The sequence below is a fragment of the Nicotiana tabacum genome, chromosome 22 (assembly GCF_000715075.1).
Source record: "Nicotiana tabacum cultivar K326 chromosome 22, ASM71507v2, whole genome shotgun sequence".
Taxonomy (NCBI): domain Eukaryota; kingdom Viridiplantae; phylum Streptophyta; class Magnoliopsida; order Solanales; family Solanaceae; genus Nicotiana; species Nicotiana tabacum.
Window position 1 is genome coordinate 155605782 of NC_134101.1, and position 9107 is coordinate 155614888.

Sequence of the window (9107 nt, forward strand, 5' to 3'; positions counted from 1 at the left end):
TATAACCTTTTCCATTCTTTTTCTATTTAAAAATAGTTTGTTGTGTTTCGTTCCATCTTTCTTTTTCTCTTATGAAACGCTTAAACCGAGTAAGCCATAATGATAAACACGGTTCATTCAACTGTGATTTTCTTCTTCTTTTTTTTTTTTTTTTTGACGATTAGTGTGTGTGTATATATATAGGGAAACCACGACTACTAAGCGTCTATAAGATAGAACCATTTTGGTAAGCCTTTGCTCGTCTATTTTTGGCAATTTTTTATATTTAGGAATTTCATTGTTACTCTTGTTCACGAATAGAATAAAAATAGTAAGGCAGATATTTGCATATCTCGTGCGAGTTGTGGAATAGAAAAGTTCTTATGATAAGATTACTAGGAGATTTATAATCAAGACGATGATTGAAATGGAAACATCTTTTAATTGAAAAACATAAGAGGGCGTGATTTTCTTTAATGATTATGCCATTTGGTGGTCCTCTTTTTGACTCAAGCGGAGAAGAAATAGCTAAGGGACGGAGTTTCTGTTTAAACTTAAAAAAGAAAAAGAAAAAAAAGAATGAGGAATTGCATATGATTGTCACCAAACAGTACAATGGTCAACAGTCTCCTCCACACTGTATTATTATGAATTTAGACTAGTTTAATTGTATTGTTACTAGGGGTGTATAAAAGAAACCGACAAACCGCACCAACCCGATAATCTGAGTCAAACCGAGAAAAAAAACTCGACTATGGTTTGGTGTTGGAAAAAAAAACTCGACCATAATTGGTTTGGTTTTAACTAAAGAAAGTCAAACTGAAACCAAACCAACCCGACATTACATATATAGAAATTTTAGATATATTTAATATATAAATATACTTATTGTGATGTAATTTATAAATATTTTTTAAAATTTTTCATAATTTTATCTTTTAATTTATTATTTCAAGGTTGGACTTAGAACTTTTGAATGCTCCAATAAGTTTTATAGCCATTAATATTAGTAAATTAAATAGTAAAAATTGCACGGGGCGCCCTATTTGGGCGCCCCTTTTTAACCTGTAGCCGCTTTGTCTCTCTGTTTGCACCCGTACCCGTTTTTTTGTTAAAAGCCATTTGAAAAGACTATTTTGCCCTTCTTTATTAAAAGACTACTTTCTCTCCAAGTATACACTAGTCCTCTACTGTCTCTGTCTCTCTCTCCCATTATTCGCGTTTTTTGATTTGTTCTTCTCTGAAATCACATTGGTATTCGTGTTGTTGTTTTGATTTTTCAACTGCTAGTCGTCGTTGTTCCCACATTACGATTTAATCACAGGTACATTGCATTAACTTTCTGGGTTTTATTTTACGATTTAATTTCTGGTTTTGGTTTTGATAGTCATGTATTTATGATAAAATATTTTTTTAGCGTTTAGTTTGATAAGTGCATTAGTTTTACTTTACGATTGTGTTTTTAGGTTTTTTGAACGAGTGTATATTGTTGATGAAAATTCTATAAATTCTTCTGTGATTAGACGTCCAAATTTTTAAAAATTTTGAGAGTTAAATAGATGATACTATTTAGGAGCTGAACTATTATTTGTTTTATAATAGTTCAATGATACCTTAGATAGGAGCTGAAGTTTTTTTCATGTTTTGGCATTATTTTTGGATTTGAATATGTGTTTTGTTTTTTGTAAAAACTACAACATGTTTTTTTGCTGAATGTTTTGTGTTTGTAACTAGTGAAGTTCAGCTTTAGGAGCTGAAGTTTTTGTGTTTGTTACTAGAGCTGAAGTTCTTGTTTTATAACTGTCGAACTTCAGCTCTAGAGCTGAAGTTTTTATTTTATAACTGTCGAACTTCAGCTCTAGGGCTGAAGTTTTTGTCTTTGTAACTATCGAACTTCAGCCTTCTTAGGTATTGAAGTTTTAACTGATCTTTTTGATAATGTCCTGATGTTATTTTTTGTATCTTTTACTTTTTTTGAACAGATGGCTCTTAAAGCACCTAAAGATCCTAATGCAGCTAAAGTAGGCAAAGCACCTAAAGCACCTAGACAACCTATAATACCCCCAGGTCCTTATGTCCCTGCTCCTCCACCTACAAGACCAGGGCAAAGATATTTTAAGTTTGAAGATTGGCTTAACTCTAAGGGTTACTGGAAGGGGAACCATGATTTGAAGAAATTAATTGCAACTTTCTTGACTCCTACACAACGGGATAAGCTTAATAATGGTACATTTCGATACATTATGGCTATGGAGAATTTCCAATGCAACATGAAGTTGGTTCATTGTCTGTGTCTTTCTCGAATATTCACCAATGATCGAGACTCCATTAGTTTCAAGATTTTTGGTCATGATGTTTCCTTCACCCTTGAAGACTTTCACATTATGTGTGGTTTGTGGATCACAACACATTATGTTGAAAAACCAATTAATCGAGAGAGCAATATTCTGAAGCGGTATTTTGGTAAGTCCAAGAGTATGACTTTGAAGGATATTCGAAGTTTTATGACTCGCAATGAAATTCCAAAGAATGCTGTGAATCATGTACACGTATGCGAGAGTGATGATGATGCTGTTAAGCTTATGAAAATTCTTGTTGTAGAGTCTATTTTGTTTGGAAACATACCGAGTCATCTGTGATGGAGGAGTATGCATCTATTGTTCAAGATGATAAGGTTTGTGCTGAATATCCTTGGGGTAATGTGGCTTATAAGAAACTCATTTATTCACTGAAACATGCATTGGACAAGCAGAACAAATTACATACAACTGAGTATAGACTTGGTGGATTTCCATATCCGTTATGTTCTTGGTTCTATGAGCGCTTCCCAAATGTTCGGAAGAAGTATATAAGAGAGGATGAGTACCATGATACCCCTCAGGTTCCTAGGATGTTACGTTATGTATGTGTGGGAGAGCTTAAATTTCTTGAACTTTATCATATGTTCAGTACTCATGAAGTAAGTTACTTTTTTTTGTCTTTGTGTTAGTATGTTGATGTATTAGTTTTTTTCTCCTAATAATATACTTTTTTGTATTAAACAGAGATATCGCGACTTTAGGGTATTGGATATAATTCCTACAGAAGAGGAATTGAATTCAATGCCTTTAATTGGACAATTACCATGCAGCCGAATTCGTTCAAAGGTAGTTAATGCAGTTCCTTCAACTGGTGAATCAGCACGTACTCTGAGTCGATCAAAAGAAGCGAATCGAACTCCTGTCATTGGTGAATCACCACGTAGTCGGAGTCGATCAAAAGAACCGAATCGAACTCCTTTTATTGGTGAATCATCTCGTACCCAGAGTCGTTCTACCCATTCTACATCTAACTTTGATGACAATGAATTACTTGAGACAATATGTTCTGTAAGTTTTGATCTGAAGTTTTTTGGTTTTGTTTTTGTAAAAGTACAACATGTTTTTGAGCTGAAGTTTTCTTCTATATCTGAATTTTTGTTGTGTATCTATTCTAGAGGTTAACGACGGAGGTTCAAAGGCATGCAGAAAAAGAAAGAAGCACGACCGTGAACGAAGTTTTCGATAAGTTTAAAAAGGATGAGCGATCTGCTATTGTTGATGCCGTTTTTGTAAAAGTGAAGGTAAGCTAATTTATAGAGAAGCCTTTTAATTTCTGCTGATGTTGTTCAAATTAATCATTGTTAGTAATTTTTTTTCTAGGAATATTTCGATGAGAAGTTTGAACAATTGTTTAAGATTGTCAACAAATCAAATGAAATGGACGATGACAATTTTAATTTGAGTAACCATCAAGAATATGATAGGGTGATCGACTGTTACGAACATCCATCAGATATTAATGTTGTTGATGATGCATCAGATAAAGCGCAGATGTAAATGCTACACGTGAGGAAGCATCTTTTGAAGGTGATCAACATGTTCAGAAACAAGTTGAAGAGGAACGTTCCAGTGCTGATATATTGAGCAGAAATGGAAATGATGAAGAACAGTTAGCAACTGAGAATGTTGGAAGCAAGCAATGTGCAAATAATCAAGTTGAAGAACATGCTACTCATGATCCATCGCGTAAAGTCACAGATGATAATGCTACACGTAAGGAAATGACTGGTGGATGCGATGAACATGTTCAACAACAAGGTGCAGATGATCAAGTTGTTGGTACTGAAAAATATGCATCGAGTTGTTCTTTGGAAAGCGATATTGGACAGGGAAATTTGTTTTATGGAGCACTAGCTATTGCAAGGAAATTTTAGGTGGTGATACGCAGGAAATTGTTACTACAAGTATAAAGTGTGAAGTTTATAATAGTTCATAAAAATATATAACAAAAAAACACAAAACATGAAACAAAACTTCAGCTGAAGTTTTTGTTTTGTAACTGACGAACTTCAGCTCTAGCTAGAGTTGAAGTTTTTGTTTTTGTAACTGTCGAACTTCAACCTTCTTAGAGATTGAAGTTTTAAATGATCTTTTTGATAATGTCCTGTAGTGAAATTTTCACTACAGGTATAAATTTTACTATGTTATATATATAGAAAAATTAGTTGATCTATTCCCCCTCTTTATGAATATGCAGTGAAAGTTGAAACTAGTTGTGCTTCAATTGACACAACTCAAAAAATCTCTGATGATGCTGAATTAAATGAAGGTAGAGTTGAGAAAAACCTTCCACAGAATACTCCAATGCTCCTCGACGTTGGTGCACAATTGAATGAAGCTGGAAATGCTAATATCGAGAAAGGCATGCAGCCTGGGGAAACCACAACGGAAGACAAACATCAAGGTATTCTATAGATCATGAATTTATTACATTTGATCGAAGTATATTTTTTACAGTTTGAAACTTTACATATTTTATTTTCTTTGTTATGTTTTTGAATGATTTTTCAGAAAGACTCGAGGCAGCTCAAAATTTTTTTTGTGAGTTTATGCAGTTATATCAAAAAGGAGAAATACATTTATTCACACCTGTTGGCTCACAGGCAGGTGTGAAGTGTGTTGGTATTATTTTATAAAATTTAGTCAGTATTATTTATATTTTTTTTTATTTTTTTCGCATGAAGATACATGCATATCTGAAGGTAAAGGAAATGGATCTGTTGGAATGCAAACACCATCTATGTCTCAACACTTAGACCAGGTAGTTATTTTCTGCAATTCGATTATAAGCTATTTTTTTGCCCACTGTATGTTTTGTATCAGTTTTATTTATGTTTATATTTTCCTTACTTTTGCAGATATCATCTGATGCATCGCAACTTCTTCCAAATCCTAAGAGAAGGAAGATTTCCAGTTCTCCTATGTGTGACACCAGTGATATCCCCAACTTCAATTTATGTTCATTTTCACTTGGTAGTACACAAGGGACTGATTCAAAAGGTAATTCTGCTGTTGTTGTTGTTCGTGAAGAGAGACAAGAACGTCGTGAATAGTAGGGAGTTGGTCAAGTATCTGCCACTATGGCTGTGGTTTCTCCCCCTGCTGGTGAACAACAACAGTTAGCTGTGATGGAACAACAGGAAGAGCAAGCAAAGGGAAAACCAGAAAAAAGGGAAAAGGATTCGTATGGAGAGTATTTGGTTGAGATCTCCTTACGTAGTTCATAAACGAAAGGAAAGGGGGCAAGATTGGAAAGTAGGAAAGAATATACGAAGGTGTGCCTTCCATTATGTTAATCAAGACAGTGGATTGATGCAAAGATTTACAGAGTGGTTGGAGGTGGATGCCAGTGAATATGATTCCAATCCATTTAGATTAGCTGGAATTGATATTCGAAAATCATTCTTTATCGAGCTTATGGATCCTAACTCTGATCTTGCGAATGAAGTAAGTTATTAAGTTTGTTTTTTGACTTGGTTTTCAACTGTATTTCCCAAAACATCAGCTTATTTTTATAGTATTGTAATTTGGAAAACTTCAGCTTTATTCATACTAAAATGCTGAAGTTTTTTAGCTTACTTGCTAAAACTTCAGCCTAACCGTGCTGAAGTTTTTGACATGCATTCTCTAGTTTTTTTCAAAACTTTTAAATCAAACATGCTGAAGTTTTTTAGATTATTTCTAACACTTCAAACTGAATATGCTTAAGTTTTTGTCATGCTGTTTGTAGTTTTTTCACATGTTATCATTTGTTGTTGTTCATTTTGCAGCATATGGATGTGGGCATATATTACTTGCGCAAAAAATATTGCTATCACCTTCCAGCTTATCCAAAATCAAGATTTGCAATAACAAATTTAATTTTTGATCAGTATATGACTAAGCTGACTGGTATTCATCCTTCAGAAGAACAGATGGATAAAATTAGAAAAAGGAAGCAAAAGAGAATGGAGAATCAAAAAAAGAGCAAATCAAAGTGAAAGAGGATATCCAAACAACAGGCTCAAGAAGAAGAAGAAGAAGCAGTTATTCAGCCACTTACGGACTTTAGTTGGTTTGAGGAAGAATCAACGAATGAAAAGGTGGCCAACTACGTAAAAGGCCTCGACTTTTCCTGTGGTATCTCATGGGCATCTGCCAGAAAAGTATTCTTTCCATTTCGACTTAAGCCAATAATAGACCAGAGATCTACGCACTACTTTTTTGGAATTCTGGACTTTAAAGATAAAATTATATATGTGTATGATTCCATGGGCAGTGTAACATATGAGCGTGCGGCTGAACATGTCAGAAATTATGCCCGGTTGATCCCACACTGTCTCAAATGCTTTGAATTTGGGGCACACAATAAATTTTATGGGGATAATCCTGTGGAAAAATTTCAAATTAAGTGGATGACCTCACCGCAGCAGACTAACAAGTACGTGTTTCGCATTATGTTTTACCATGCATCTTATGTTTATTATTTTTTGCCCTTGTGTTAACTATTTTTCATGTTCTTTTTGTAGTGTTGATTGTGGTGTATTTGCTCTTAAGTTAATTGATATAGGGTTGAATAAAGAAGATGTCTTCAATTTCGATCAAAGTTAGTCATTGACCTTCAGGAGAGAATTGACTGCCAATCTTTGAGCTCATGGAAAGTGGAAAAAAGATAGCGGCTATGAAACTCCAGAAGAACAACAAGGACATGATTATGGAGATTTTGAAGAGACTATGTGTGAATTTTTTGATTAGAGGATTGGTTGCACATAATTTGTATTTTGTGAATATACATTAAGTATTTTTTTATTTCACTTTTGTTCATACAAATATGTTTGTGTCTTTTATTATGAATTTTAAGTACATTTTTGTTGAAAAAACTTAAGCATGAAGTAAATGACTTCTGCTTTTTAAGCTGAAGTTTTGGTTAAAAGTCATAACAAAAGTGTCGACTAAAGGACAAAAATTTCAGCTTATCAAATGCTGAAGTTTTTAGAAATACACTAAAAATTTTCAGCACGTTGAGCTGAAGTTTTTTTGAAAAAGCTATACGAAAAAACTATTGAATCCAACACAAAAACTTCAACTTATTAAGAGCTGAAGTTTTTAGAAATACACTAAATAACTTCAGCACATTGGGCTGAAGTTTTTTGAAAAAGCTTTACGACAAAAACTATTGAATCCAATACATAAACTTCAGCTTATCAAGAGCTGAAGTTTTTAGAAATACACTAAAAAACTTCAGCACATTGGGCTGAAGTTTATCAGCATTTAGAAATACAAAAATTATTGAATCCAACACAAGAATTTCAGCTTATCAAGAGCTGAAGTTTTTAGAAATACACTAAAAAACTTCAGCACATTGGGCTGAAGTTTATCAGCATTTCGAAATACAAAATCTATTGAATCCAACACAAGAACTTCAGCTTATCAAGAGCTGAAGTTTATCAACATTTTCCTTTTACTTGTTTTGCCAACTACTTATCTTGTTACATTCAATTTCTCTGAACAAAAAGCAGTTAACAATCTCTTCAGCATTTATAGATATTAAATTGATTAGGTACAACTCTTTGGCTATATTAATGATCTCTTCACTTGAAAATTTTCATTGTCATCCATAGACTTCTATCATATTTCTTTAAATTTATATTCAAAGAAAAACAAGAAAATGTTGGCAGAGACATGCTTATTGGGTGTAGCAGGAGTTCATGGGAAGCAAAGATAATGAAGGAAAAGTCTAAATACTTCATATGTGAAGGAAAGTGTCCAGATCAAACACTCGAGCTTCTGGAAAATTTGCTCTTCTTACTAGTTGATAAATCTAACTTTTAGTAAAATTGTCCTGGGGCTCGAGTATTTGATGTGGCCACTCTCTGTCACATATGAAGTTTTTGGACTTCTCCTTCATTATCTTTGCTTCCCACGAATTCCCAGCTGCACACCAGTAAGCATGTCTTTGCCAATATTTTCTTGTTTTTTTTCTTATGAAAGAAGACGGGAGTTGCTAAAAAAATTATAGTACTAAACTTTGTCAATCTGTGTGTGATAGAAAATGCTTTGGTGGAATTAAATTTGGTGAAATGGAGAGTGACTGTCTTATAGCTCATGGTGCTGCAACGAATTTGCATGAACGCCTTTTTCACACTTAGTGAGTCCTCCCAGATGCACATATGTGGAAAATGCATTAATATGGTAAATGTAATTCAGAGGTCCGTACAAGGTGGTAAAGAAAGGTGCTCGTATTGCCGCTTTTGTGAATCAGTTGAAGATATAGTGAAGGTTCATGGAATTTTGTTAAGAAACCCAATAAGAGCAACTAGGACATGACTATGGAGAATATGAAGACACTCTGTCAATTTTTTTGAATAGAGAATAACTTTTAAACAAAAAACTAATTTTTTTTTCTAGGATGTAAGCGAAAACAAAATTGGATTGTATGAATATACATTATTTTGTGTGATTTATGTGATGTCTTTTTAATTTTTGTTCTATTCGCATTAATTAGTTTTTAGTATACTTGGATTGATTCAAATATGCTAAACTTCAGTATGAAGTAAATAACTTCTGCTTATTAAGCTGAAGTTTTGGTTAAAAGTCACAACAAAAGTGTCAAATGTAGGACAAAAACTTAAGCTTTTTCTGCGTAAGTTATTTGAAAAATCTTTACGACAAAAAATATCGAGTCCAGGACAAAAACTTCAGCTTATTAAGTGCTGAAGGTTTTAGAAATGAACTAAATAACTTCAACACATGGAGCTGAAGTTATTTGAAAAAGCTTTATGACAAAAA